This window comes from Budorcas taxicolor, chromosome X (assembly GCF_023091745.1).
Source record: "Budorcas taxicolor isolate Tak-1 chromosome X, Takin1.1, whole genome shotgun sequence".
Taxonomy (NCBI): domain Eukaryota; kingdom Metazoa; phylum Chordata; class Mammalia; order Artiodactyla; family Bovidae; genus Budorcas; species Budorcas taxicolor.
In genome coordinates, this window is record NC_068935.1 from 145,921,348 (window position 1) to 145,935,230 (window position 13,883).

The following is a 13,883-nucleotide window of genomic DNA, read 5'->3' on the forward strand; positions in this document are numbered from 1 at the left end:
TGTCGAGTAGGTTTTTTCCCCTCCATTCTTGTCTCTTCATAGGAAAGAATTAAAACAACAGACCGACACAGCTCAAGCAGGCAGGATTTATTAAGCAAGCCACAGGCAGGACAGTGTTCAGACGGGAGAGTGGACCCACACCTGCTGGAGTGGTCTGGTCTCATTTTTCGGTTTCCCTTTGCATACGTTTTTCTCTTCCCCTTGGCGGTTCTCGGGCTCCATTGGCTATTTCCCCTTGCAAAATAGGGCTTGTGTCTGCAACCAGTCAGGGAAGGGAATGCAGTTAGGGTGTATGGTCAAGCCAATCAGGGAAAGGGCCGTGTTAGGCTTCTTCCCCCGCGGAGGTTCTTATTCCAGGCCTCAAGTTTTCCTTTTCATGGGCTTTTTCCTTTCCTTTCCCCTGCACGTGGTTCTTCTAGTCGTCCCTTCCTCTGACTACCATCTTGGACTCTGTTTCCCTAGTCTAACTTACCTAACACTAAAGTCTGTCCCATTAAAATATAGTTTCTGGATATTATTAGCATTTGGGGGCCTGATCTGTCTACTGTGTGGAAGACTGTTCTGTGAGTTGTAGATGCTTAATGCTATGCCAGTAGCTTCCCTCCTCCAGTTGGGACAACCGAAAAATGTTTCCAGACATTGCCTAATATCCTAGAGTCCCCTGGGGCAGAGGACACAGCCACCCCTGGTTGAAAGCATCTGTGTTACCACTGTGGACGTGCCATGATGCTTCCATGATTGTATTACGGGTAACTCGGCTCAGTCGGTAAAGAATCTCTACAATGCAGGAGACCCGGGTTCAATCCCTGGGTGGGGAAGATCCCCTGGGATTGAATGGAATCCAATTCAATTCAACTGATTCAGTGGAATCAATCCAATTCAGTTCATTCAATGGAATCAATCCAATTCAATTCATTCCCTTCTTAAATCCAAGATGGGAATGGCAACCCACTGCAGTATTCTTACCTGGAGAATTCCATGGAGAGCGGAGCTTGGTGGGCTACAGTCCATGGGGTCACAAAGAATTGGACGTGACTGAGGGACTCACACTGTCAGTTTCATTTTATGTTTACCTTTGACAATTAAGGAATATATTGCATTTGTTAAAATCATTTGCACAAATATCCCACAAATATTTTTCAGTCCCATAAATTCTTACCAGCACGGTTTATGGATAGTGGTTCTCTTTGGTTGTTCGTAATGGGAAAATCAGGAATGACAAGGTATTGGAAGGTCAGATTTCTCACTTTAACTTCTTATTTTTTAGCAGTAAACTAATTAATTTGTCATGTTGTATAACCAGAAAGTCATTAACCAAAGTCATATTTCACATGTTTTGTGTGTTTATAACACACACATGCTGTTAATTACTCTTACTGAATTTAACAACTTACATCAAAGATAACCTTCAATTTGTGAGTTACCATCTGTTTTGGACCAAAGAATAGGTCCAAACTAAATACTGAGGCTTTTTTTCTTTTTTTCTGAACAGCTTGTAATAAGAGCTGTTTATATATTAATTGCCTAATTGAATTATTGTGGATCTCAATGTTTTAATTTTCAAGCAATTTGGGGCTCATTGTGGTGACATCTGCTCATACTTCGATAGTTTATTGTATTTAGCAGTCTCATCAGAAGGCTATTTTGGGTTTACAACACAGTCCTGAAAATAGTCAATTGCTTTCTGCATCAGGTTAGTCTCAGTATTGTCCTATTTCATCTCTACTACAGAATTTATTTCATAATGAAATGCATTTTTATTTTATAAGAAAAGTCCATATTCCCTTGTCCCTGCTTCAGTCTGATGCCCTTAAATGTCTGTTCAAACAACTGTAGAGTTTTGTTTAAATCTTATTTTCCTTCGGTGGTAGATTTTTTTTCAGTTGTTCTGGTTATTAATTTCATCTTACAGATCCTTATGATGTTTTAAAAATGTACTGTAATGAAACTTAACAGCCTGTGAACCTGCTTATAGAATCTTTTTAATCTCCTTTCTTTGAACAGTGTAACTATAAACATACCTCAGTGGGAATAATTTCCTCGAATTTCCTTAAAAACGTTTCAAGAGGTTCTGATTAATTCACTAATAAGAAACAGCTTCATTCATAGCCGTGCTTCTGAGTTTGAATTAGATTAAACCTGGCACCTTTTTATATCACTTAAGACTATTGAACAAGAATTTACAGAAAGTGCTAGTCATGTAATTTCCTTAGTTTTTGAGCATGTGGATAATTTAAACCCTGTAGGAGCCTGGACTCACTCCCAACCAAAGACATTTTGTAAGGAAGGAGGTACATATCCTTAAATAGAGGCTGGTTGACTGCTTTGTATTTATATTGACTGAAAAAAGCAAGTTTGTGATATGGAGGATTATCTTGTGAGATATACCCCTGGCTTCTTTAGAAATCTGTGCAAATACAGAACTGCTCTGAAATGGAAATGTAGGAGAATAATAGAGGAAAACTTGAGACCTAGTCGTCAGTGCTTCCTTGCTTTATTTTAGGAAGCTGAAAGAAGCGGGGCGGGGGGGGCGGAATATTCTAATGTTCCCCTGTCACATAAATGAGCGAATATCTGCACACAAACATGCGTGCCATGATTATTGTAACATTGGCCCAAGCACTCTTTATAAACTTTCTGTGAGGCATCTTTCTTCTCTTTAGGATGTGTACAGTTTAATTTATTGATTGTATATGATACACTCCCTAAAACAAAGATGTTTCAAGTGGGCGTTCATTATCATTGAATGATAGCAGAACCTTTGTCTGCCCTAAAACCAATGTTACTTACTTTGAGAGGTTTTCCTTGTAAATCTCTGCACGTACCATAATGCTGATGGCTGGTTTTAATTACTTCCTTTTTTACATTGCAAATAAAAGTGCATAGTTTGTGTAAAAGTTGAAGACAGAGGGTATGAAACAGTAACACGTGTTTGAGATCACAACGGAAAAGAAGAATAGGAGAGATCAAAGGTGAACAATTCCCAAAGGATTTTCAGGTTTATTTTGGTTTTGTCGTTTTCTTGTTTTTCAATCTCGTTGTTTCTCACCAGGCAGGTCCCAGCAGACACTTGGCGGTTCCTATGATCGGGTGCTGGGGAGCCCACTGGTTCAGAGGTCTACACATGAAGTCGCCCTAAAGGTACACCCCTACATTTGATCTTTGTTCTCTACCTGAAATTCGTTTCAAACACAACTGCATTTTGCCAAAACTGAACACCTTCTGTTTTAAAATGATATATGTCTGAGGTCGTCTTGCTGAAGTTCAAGGTAATTGTTGTTTAATCGCTAAGTCATGTCTGACTTTGCTACCCCGTGGACTGTAGCCCACCAGGCTCCTCTGTCCATGGGATTCTCCAGGCACGAATACTGGAGTACTTGCCATTTCCTTCTCCATGAAGGTAATAGACGAAGCATTATTAAATAATGATGTGCTACTAACTTGATTCTTTAAGATGAATTGGGCTTTTTTGCCTTCTAAGAATTTGGGGAAATTCTTAAAGAGATGGGAATACCAGACCACCATACCTGCCTCCTGAGAAATCTGTATGCAGGTTAAGACACGGACAGTTAAAACCGGACATGGAACAGCAGACTGGTTCCAAACTGGGAAAGGAGTACCTCAAGGCTGTATATTGTCACCCCGCCTATTTAGCTTATATGCAGAGTACATCATGTGAAATGCCCCACTGGATGAAGCACAAGCTGGAATCAAGATTGCCAGGAGAAATATCAATAACCTCAGATATGCAGATGACACCACCCTTATGGCAGAAAGTGGAGAACTAAAGAGCCTCTTGATGAAAGTGAAAGAGGAGAGTGAAAACGTTGGCTTAAAACTCAACATTCAGAAAATGAAGGTCACAGCATCGGGTCCCATCACTTCATGGCAAATAGATGGGGAAACAGTGAGAGACTTTATTTTCTTGGGCTCCAAAATCACTGCAGATGGTGACTGCAGCCATGAAATTAAATCACTGCAGATGGTGACTGCAGCCATGAAATTAAACATGCTTGCTCCTTGGAAGAAAAGCTATGACCAACCTAGACAGCATATTAAAAAGCAGGGACATTACTTTGCCAACAAAGGTCCGTCTAGTCAAAGCTATGGTGTGTCCAGTAATCACGTATGGATGTGAGAGTTGAACCATAAAGAAAGCTGAGCATCAAAGAATGGATGCTTTTGAACTGTGGTGTTGGAGAAGACTTTTGAGAGTCCCTTGGACTACAAGGAGATCAAACCAGTCCATTCTAAAGGAAATCAGTCCTGAATATTCATTGCAAAGACTGATGCTGAAGCTGAAAGTCCAATACTTTGGCCACCTGATTCGAAGAACTGACTTATTGGGAAAGACCCTGATGCTGGGAAAGACTGAAGGCGGGAGGAGAAGGGGACAACAGAGGATGAGATGGTTGGATGGCCTCACCGACTCGATGGACATGAGTTTGAGCAAGCTCTGGGAGTCGGTGATGGACAGGGAAGCCTGGCGTGCTGTAGTCTGTGGGGTCGCGAAGAGTTGGATACGACTGTACTGAACTGAAGATGAAGCTGAATACGGAACCAGCTATTTTAAACTTTTCTGGGTCTTACCAGGAGCAGATGACACCACCTAAAATCAATGCCTCTCATCAGCATTATGAATTAAAATTAAGCAGCAAAATGGATTATAATTGAGGGCATGAGTCTGTATCTTATTTGGCTCTTGTATCTTAATTCTTTGCTTTGTTAGTTTCTTAATATGATTTGTGTCTATCTGCAAATTGATTTCCTACTTAACCTTGAAAGTTATTAGAAAAACAGGTAGCTTACTATCAATAGATCTAGTGAGATGACAGGGAGTACCCAGAGGAGCAAACCAAACAGTCATAGATGCACAGACATCACGAATGGAAGCCCAGGGAGTTCCTTGGTGGTTCCAGTGGTTAGGAATCTGCACTTTCCATTACAGGCGGCACGGGTTCCATCCCTGGTCAGGGAACTATGATCCCGAAAGCCTTGTGACCCCCCAAAAAATGAAAAACCAGAGTTGAAGCCCACGTCTCAACCTAAAGCTGAGGGTTCCCCTCTCCAGCCTCTATCAAGAAGAAGCGCTGTTAATATTTTGGGAGACGGAATTTTAGCGTTTGATTTTACCCTTTTTTGTGTGTGTTTTCTGATTCTTTAATTGTTTTAATGGGGAAAAAAAAAACACTGATAGGAGCTTTGTTATTTTAAAAACATAAAAGGTAGAAATTTGCAGAAGATTTTTTTGCTGTACTGCTTTAAAAAGGACCAATCAGAAGTAAAATGATAGGCCCAAATTTAACCACAGGAACAATCTTATGTGGTAATTCTGTTTAAGAGCAAACATGTAGCAAGGTAAATATGTACCGTTGGCCCTTGACTGGGGTCATCTGCACCGGTTTGAACTGCACCGGTCCGCTTATACATGGGTCTTTTTTTTTTTTCCCCCAGTAAATACCTAACTGCTATGCAGAGTCCGTGAGTGAATCCACAGATGAGGAACCATGGATATGAGGGCCCACTGTAGTTATAAGTGGATTTTCAGCTGTGTGGGATTTTCACCCCAAACTCCATTTTGTTCAAGGGCCAGCTGTATTAGAATTTCAATATTTTACTTAATTATCTGGAAGGGGTAGTTTGGTTTTTTTAAAAATAAAAAATTAGAAAAGGTTAATTGAGTCTGTGACATCGCATGTTCAGGTTGTAGCATGAGTCTTTTAATGGGCAAAGAATATTCCATTTATATCGATGTACCACTGTATTCTATTTATCCATTCATCAGCTGATGGACATTTGAGTCGTGTTTACTTTTCTTGAGTTGTTCAGAATAGCGCTGCCATGAACATTCGTGTGTAAATTTTATCTGGATATGTACCTTCATTTTCTCTTGGGTATATACCTGAGAGGAGAATTGCTTGGTCATATGGTAACTCTGTTTAACGTTTGGAAGAATCATCCCAACTTTTTCAAAGTGGCCGCGCCGTCAGTCAGTATTTTTTAAATGCAATTGAGTCATAGTTTAAATGTCAGAGGGCAGAGGGGAGAGAGAACGTCTGTTGCTCACCAGTGTCTTGATTGAGTCTGAATTCAGTATTCAGGGAACACATAAGCTTTGAGTGAGTTGAATTGAGTGCACATGTTGACTTCCTGTTGTGAGTTGGGCATTGGTGTTTAGCTTCATAGATGACTCTGGAATTTTGTGTAGCCTTTGATGATTCCCTGTGCAGTTTCGATATGTGGATGTTCATTTGGGATTATGCTGGGGAAAAGCATTGCTGCTCACATACCACAGTGCCCATGGTGCCTCCGTGACCGTGAGCTTGGGAGTCAGCTGTAAATCACAGCCCTTTCTCTCTGTGCTGGGTGCTGTGCGTTAGAAAGTGAGGGCTCGTGTCTGTTCCTGTTGTTATTCATTCGCCAAGTTCTGTGTGACTCTTTGCAACCCCATGGACTCCAGCACGCCAGGCTTCCCTGTCCATCACCATCTCCCACAGTTTACTCAAACCCATGTCCATTGAGTCGGTGATACCATCCAACCATCTCATCCTCTGTCGTCCCCTTCTCTTCCTGCCCTCAATCATTCCCAGCATCACGGTCTTTTCCAGTGAGTTAGCTCTTCACATCAGGTGGCCAAAGTATTAGAGTTTCAGCTTCAGCATCAGTCCTTCCAATGAACACCCAGGACTGATCTCCCTTAGGATGGACTGGTTGGATCTCCTTGCAGTGCAAGGGACTCTCAAGAGTCTTCTCCAGCCCCACAGTTCTAAAGCATCGATTCTTCGGTCCTCAGCCTTCTTATGGTCCAACTCGCCCATTCATACAGGACTACTGGAAAAACCATAGCTTTGACCAGATGGACCTTGGTCTGTTCCCATTTGACTTAGCCTAGTTTCAGCAGGTCCCTCCTCAGAAAGCAACGGACAAACAGCAGATGACGGCTGTGGTTTCTTCTTGGCTCTTCATTGCAGAGAGACCGGTGGGTTATCCCTGAGGAGCGTCCGTCCACATTCTTGGGGCCTCACCTTCAGGTTCCCAGACAGGAAGATTTCCGGCCGGAAAGTGACAAGGCGGGCTTGCTCTAATGTAGAGAGGGGAGAATCTTCGGGCGAGCGAGGTTGGCAGACGTTTTCCATCAAGGGCCAGAGAGTAGATGTTGATAGTTGATGCTTTGTGGGCCCCGGGGTCTCCGTTACTTTATTCTGCCTTTACCCTGTGAGAACCGCTACTTATCGTACACCAGTGAACGAGTGTGGCTGAGTGACATCGGTAATACGTCGCCGATGGGCACTGGAATTCCAGTGTCATCGCAATTTCAGGAGTGGCAGAATAGGACTGTTTTGATTTTCTTTGCAACCATGTAGGAGCAGAGACTCCGTGGATAGCTCCTAAGCCTTACGGAAGGTGGGCAACGTGTGAATCTGCCTGTGGGCTGCAGTGCACCAGCCTTGACCTTGAGAAAGACACCTGTCTCATTTCTCCTCCAACCGTGAGCTCTGAGTTGAAGGGCCTCTAACGTGCGAGGTCCATGGAGAGCTTAAGACAGCATCCACATTGTGCTTCCCCTGATGGCTCAGATGGGAGAGAATCCGACTGCAGGGTAGGAGACACGGGTTTGATCCTGGGGTCAGGAAGATCCCCTTGGAGGAGGGCGTGGCAACCCCACTCCAGTATCCTTGCCTGGAGAATCCCCACGGACAGAGGAACCTGGCGGGCTACAGTCCATGGGGTCGCAAAGAGTCAGACACTATTGAAGGGACTCACACTTTATTACTAAGTTGTGGTTGCTTGGCCAAGACCCTGCAGTTGCTCATGGACTTTAGGAGTTGTAGGCCCTTCCATGAGCAGAGTGGCTCTGGACGTGTGTAACCAGCCTTCCCCAGGGGACATTTGATCATGTCTGGAGACCTTTGAGGAAGATGTTGCTCCTGACACCCAGTGGGTGGAGACCAGGGACGTTGTTCAACATCCTCCAGGGCATCGGGGAACCCATCACAGAGGTCCATGTGGTCCCGAGTGTCCACAGTACCGAGACTGACGACCCCTCCCTGCTCCCATCAGTGTTTCTTTCTGTGTTTTGATCGCCGCAGTCCTCTGGCTGTGGGCATTTCACCTGCCGAGCGCTGGATGAGAAAACTGAATGCCTTCCGCTTGCTGATTTAAGTGTCAAGAGACCCGCTTGACTTCACGATGCTTTTAGTATTTTTCTTTTACGCGGTGTGTTGTTGGTGGTGGTGCGTGTGCATGCGTGCTCACTCGTGTCCAACTCTTTGAGACCGCATGGACTGTAGCCCACCAGGCTCCTCTGTCCGAGGGATTTCCCAGGCAAGAATAGAGGCATGGGTCACCATGCTCATTTAAAGCTGAGGCATCACAATATATTCTGTTGTTGGTCACTCAGCCGTGTCCGACTCTTTGTGACCCTGTGGCCTGCAGCATGCCAGGCTTCCCTGTCCTTCACTGTTGACCTGAGTTTGCTCATGTCCGTTGACTCAGCGATGCTATCCAGCTAACTCATCCTCTGTCGCCCCCTCCTCCCCCTGCCCTCAACATCTCCCTATTTGAGCACCAAGGTTTTTGACATACAGGCTGACTCAGAGGGCAAAGCATCGCCTGCCTTTATATTTACAGAGAAAGCCACAGGGTTGTTTTTTTTTTTTTTCAAAACTCTGGAGACCACATTATAGGAGTCGATGACCTCACTTAGGACTCCACCTACCACAGAAAAGGGAATCATCCAGGCCAAGATAAATCTTGCGTATGTGGCTGAAAATCACAGTGTCTGAGAGCTTTCGTAACCAGCCTGTGTACATTCCTGTGATTTATCAGAGGGCCTAGTGCAGAGACTCTCATTCCAGCCCCTTGGTCTCAGAGATAATTAAAGTCTGTAAATTAATTTACAGACTAATCGGAAGCCTTAGCTGGCAGACCCACGTCCTCCAGCAAAGGAGGGAAAGGACATTTTTACATTGAAGCTGTCCGTATCTCCCGAGGCACTTAGCTGCGATAGCTTGGGGGCCTGAACTTGCATTTCACCGCGTGGACGGAAGGCTGTAAAGTGAAACCGTGCTGTCGGAGTTACGTGTGTGTCTGTCTCTCTGTGATGCAGACCTTTCTTAGCAGTGGCTTGCTGTCATCGGGGTGGACTTTTTAGGAAGGTTTCCCTCTGGACCTGCCTCCCGATCTGGCAGAGGAGTGTGGGCTGGGCAGGGTGTGCGGCTCAGAGGGTTCTAGATGGGGACCTGTGGCTGCTCGGGAGGGGACATGTGGTCTTGGCAGCACGTCTGGGCCAGGACACCCCGTCCTCTCGCATCTCCATGCTTCATGCCTGTGTGCACAGGGTCGGAACGGAGCTCACCAACCAGCCACTAATGAATCCGGGTGGGCAAATAGGCTCAGAGAGGCCCCTTTCAGAAGGCCTCACCGTGGGGGTGTTTTTTGATTTCTGTGAAGTACGTCATTATTTTTCTAACCCGAGGAGGCTCCCTTCTCCCTGCTGTCTCAACCCTGCCAATTTCTTTCCTCCTTAGCTGGGGTGTTCTCATACTGATTTCTGAAGACGCTGCCAGATTTTAATTACATTCTAATGAATGTGACTGCAGTTCACGTTCGTAGGAGGAAATTAGGAAAATACTGAAAAGGCACGCCACATGTACATGGATTTAAGTCCAGCATCATCCCAGCCCTGGAGAGACCAATGTATTTTATTTTACTGTTTACATTTCAGAGGGTATCTTTTATGTGTACACGTGTGTGTGTGTGTGTGTGTGTGTGTGTGTGTGGTTTGTGTGGTTTAGTTGCTAAGTCGTGTCTGACTATTTGCAACCCCATGGACTGTAGTCTGCCAGGCTCCTCTGTCCATGGAATTCTCTAGGCAAGAATACTGGAGTGGATTGCCATTTCTTTCTCCAGGGGATCTTCCCCACCCAGGGATCGAACCTGGGTCTCCTGCGTTGCAGGCAGATTGCTTACCCACTGAGCCACCGGGGGAGGCCTTGTGTGTGTGTACAAAATGAAACTTAGGCACACGCGCATTCCATTTGAAGCCTCCTTTTTTTTTTCACATAGCACTGTATCGTGGACGTCATTACCAGTCATGAAAATCCTTATGAGGACTACAATCTTACTAGGTTACTTCATTCTCTTATTCAGATGGTGGCGTTAGTGGTTAAGAACCCGCCTGCCAATGCAGGAGGCTTTCAGTCCCTGGGTTGGGAAGATCCCCTGGAGGAGAACAGGGCCACGCACTCTAGCATTCTTGCCTGGCAAATCCCATGGACAGAGGAGCCTGGCGGGCTGAGGTAATAGGGTTGCAAAGAGTCGGACACACCGACGCAAGCTGGCACGCATGCGTGCCACTGCTGGGCATGTGAACTCTGGTGAGGAAAGAATAGTTCTTTGATTATGTTTATAATTTTGGACCATTGGGTTCCCAAGTAAATAAATATAAATATAAAATTAGTGAAAAATCTTACCTTGGGGGGGACTCTCTTTCTTACTGTAGAATAATATGCATGCAAATACTCTTTACTAAAATGAAGATAAGTCTGGCGGAGGGGGGAAAGAAGCTGAAACCACTGTTGACATTTTCTTGTTCTTTGTCCAATCTATTCTGTATATATATATTCTGCAATAGCTGAAGTCCAACTGTAAAAGCCATCATTTGTTGAACAGTACTCATTACTGTCTTTGAACAACAACAAAAAGTTTGCAGTCGTTTTCCAGCAGTTACGTGGCGGCTTCGTTTTAGTTAACGCAAGCAGAGCAGGTGTGCAACCTGCTGAAACAAGCTTGCTTCCTCTCCACCTTCGTCTCCAGCAGTGTGTACAAGAGCATTTATATGTAAATGTTGATGCACACATTAAACTTCTAGTTTCATAACTGGCCACTGGAAAACACAGTTTCCATTTGAAAAGAGAGCAATGTTATGGACTTCCCCGGTGGCTCGGTAAAGCATCCGCCTGCCAGTACAGCAGACACAGGTTGGATCCCTGGGTTGGAAAGATCCCCTCGAGGACGAAATGGCAACCTACTCCAGTATTCTTGCCTGGAGAATCCCATGGTCAGAGGAGCCTGGCGGGCTACATTCCATGGGGTTGCATAGAGTTGGACACGACTGATCAGCTAAACCACCCCCAGTGTTACGGAGAAGGGAAGCCAGGGCGTGAGACCTACTGCGTTGCAGTCGGCAGAGAATCTGTGAAAGCGCCTTGCTGCAATGAGGTCATTTACAGCAGATTTTCCAGCAGCTCTGGCTCTGCACCCTCACCCCGCGTGGAATCAAGTCCCAGAGCCCTGAGCCTCGTCCAGAAGATCACTTTACGCGATGCATTCTCCCAGCGTCCAGGCCAGCAGACTCGTAGCAGAGACAAGACCTCAGACCGACTTTTTCTTCCATCCCTGGAGAATGAAGGAAGGGGATGCACGAGAGGATGTTACGAGACCGCGTCCTAACGGCACCGATTTGCTAAGAGAGAAACTTCTGCCACGGATGATATCACGCTGAACACCACGCTCCCCACCCTGGAGTCACTGTTTCCGAACCAGGCTCTCCGCCCATGGGCAGGGAAACTCACTCGCCCTTTCTGTCTTCATCTCCCAGAGCCAACGTTCAAGTGGCTCTGTGGTCATTACATCCTTCAAGATCATCACAGAGCAGTTCAGATTTTATTGTTTGGGGAGTGGTCCTGTTCCTTCCTGGAGTAGGAGAGCATATTAAATACTGTACACGCAATACAGCCAAACCCTTAGACACCATTTCCTGCTCCCTTTTTTAAAAAAAAAGAAAAAAACAACTTTTTTTTTTTACCTTTGTATTTGGTATTGGGGTGCAGCTGATTAACAACATTGCTGTAGTTTCTGGTGGAATGCAAAGGGACTCAGCCGTACATTAAATGTATCCCTTCTCCCCCAAACTCCCCTCCCATCCAGGCTGCCACATGACATTGAGCAGAGTTCCCTGTGCTGTCCAGCAGGTCCTTTTTGGTTCTCCATGTTAAACACAGCAGTGTGTCCATGTCCATCCCAAACTCCCTAACTAACCCTTACCCCTTCCTTCCCCCTGGGAACCATAAGGTTATTACAGAGGATTGAGCAGAGTTCCCTGTGCTGGACAGCAGGTCCTGTTAAGTATAACTCCATGTTAAGTATAACATCATAGACACGACTTCTCTTGCAACTGAATTTCAAACTGTTTGTGACCTTGGTTATTAAGGGTCTTTTGCCACCTGGAAATTAAGTTGTTAAAAAAGGAAAAATACTGTAAATAATCGTCCCTTCAGCTTCCTGATGGATTTCAGCCCCCCAGTGGTTATTTATGTTGGAATAAAGCAGGAAGTCTCCAGACGTGTCATCAGCTCACACTGATTTTTTTCTTCCTCTGAAACCAGAACAGTGAGGGAATATGTGGTTTTTACCACACAGTGAAGATGGTCATTTCCTTTCTGCCCAGTCACAACCACAAAGATCTCAGATCTACCTAATGGGAGGTGCCTCCAATGAAAACTCTGGAGAAGGGCATGGCAACCCACTCCGGTATTCTTGCCTGGGAAATCCCATGGACAGAGGAGCCTGGCGGGCCGCAGTCCATAGGGGTCACAAAGAGCCGGGCGCAACAGAGCACTCACATGCATGAATCATAACTGGGTCAGGCAAGAAAATAAACACCATGTCACTAATAGAGAACCCATTTTTGTTGTTGTTTTTGGAGGCGTGTTCCTTGGGGGCGAGTGTGGCCTCTCTGCTTTGAGGATGCTTGCAGGGGGGCGGAGTAGGATTAAGAGCCCTCCTGGGTCTCTGCGGTGCTCGGGGCCCTGGTCTGGAAGTGTGTGTAGAAGCATGTCATCCTCACCACCTTCCCGGGGGAGGGGGAGGGCAGCGGTTGTTAGCATCCACAGTTGGCATAGGTGGAAAATTGAGGCCTGCGGTCCACAGCTGCATAGGGATGAAGGTGCAGTCAGCATCAGGCCTCCTGGCTCAGCCTCAAGCCCCCCCTGACACCCCGAGTGCCACGTTCTCTGTTCTCCTTGGTGCCCTCAGGACATGATTCCCCTTACCTCCAGCCAATCAATCGTTGGAGGTCCGAACCATCGCCCTGGGGTTCCCCTAACTTCGTTGCAGCCAGCACAAGCATTTTCCTGGAGGAGGGCATGGCAACCCACTCCAGTATCCTTGCCTGGAGAATCCCAGGGACGGAGGAGCCTGGCGGGGCTACACGTAGTCCATGGGAGTCACAGAGGGTCGGACACAACTGAAGCAAGTTAGCACGCAGAGGCATTCTGAGCTCTGTAAGAATCCTGCTTGGCTGATGACACAGGCCGACTCCTGCCATCTCAGAGTCCACGGTCCAGGCACACAGGCTGGTCTTCCTGCTCCTGGGTCCCGGGGAGCACTCAGCCCATCCTTGAAGATGCCGGGGTCTCGGCCAGTCTGCCGCGGAATCGAACTCTGTTGGTTCGGTCTGTGTCCATGGGGCAGCTTGCTGACTCCCCGCCTCCTGATAGAAGTCACGTCACTGTGTCGATGACTCAGCTCCTCGCTGGTGTGTGTCTTGGGGCCACGTGGGTGCACCCTGTCGGTTCGGTGACCGTCAGGTTCAGCATGGAACTTTGATGTGTGGGAGGTTGCTGTGAGTCATCTGTGCTGCAGAAGCACAGGTGTGAACGGGGCCACGTGGTCACCCCACCTGGGGGTGTTGACAGGACTGTGGGGGTACCCCCGGTAATCTTCCTTGTCTGTCCACAGAAGGGCCAGCTGGTGCAAGCAGCCACCTTCTGTCCCAGGGTTCTGTTGAAGCTCGGTACCAACCGCTGCAGTGTCTTCATTGAATCAAGTCGCGGTGTGTGTTCTCATTTTCTGGTGCCCCTGATTTTGTTTCCGTTAAT

At 46.2% G+C, this 13,883-nt stretch overlaps 1 protein-coding gene across 5 annotated transcripts in view; it reads left to right on the plus strand.

Moving 5' to 3' along the window:
* The window catches only part of TBL1X (transducin beta like 1 X-linked), a 250,083-nt gene that overhangs the window by 172,918 nt on the left and 63,282 nt on the right, over nucleotides 1-13,883 (plus strand). For 4 of the 5 annotated variants that reach the window (XM_052662903.1, XM_052662906.1, XM_052662905.1 and 1 more), the window contains one exon: nucleotides 3,053-3,141. The gene's annotated coding sequence lies outside the window, so the exon portion shown is untranslated. Of the gene's footprint in view, nucleotides 1-3,052; nucleotides 3,142-13,743; nucleotides 13,838-13,883 lie in introns of all 5 variants that reach the window. The other variant, XM_052662908.1, reaches the window with a different exon arrangement.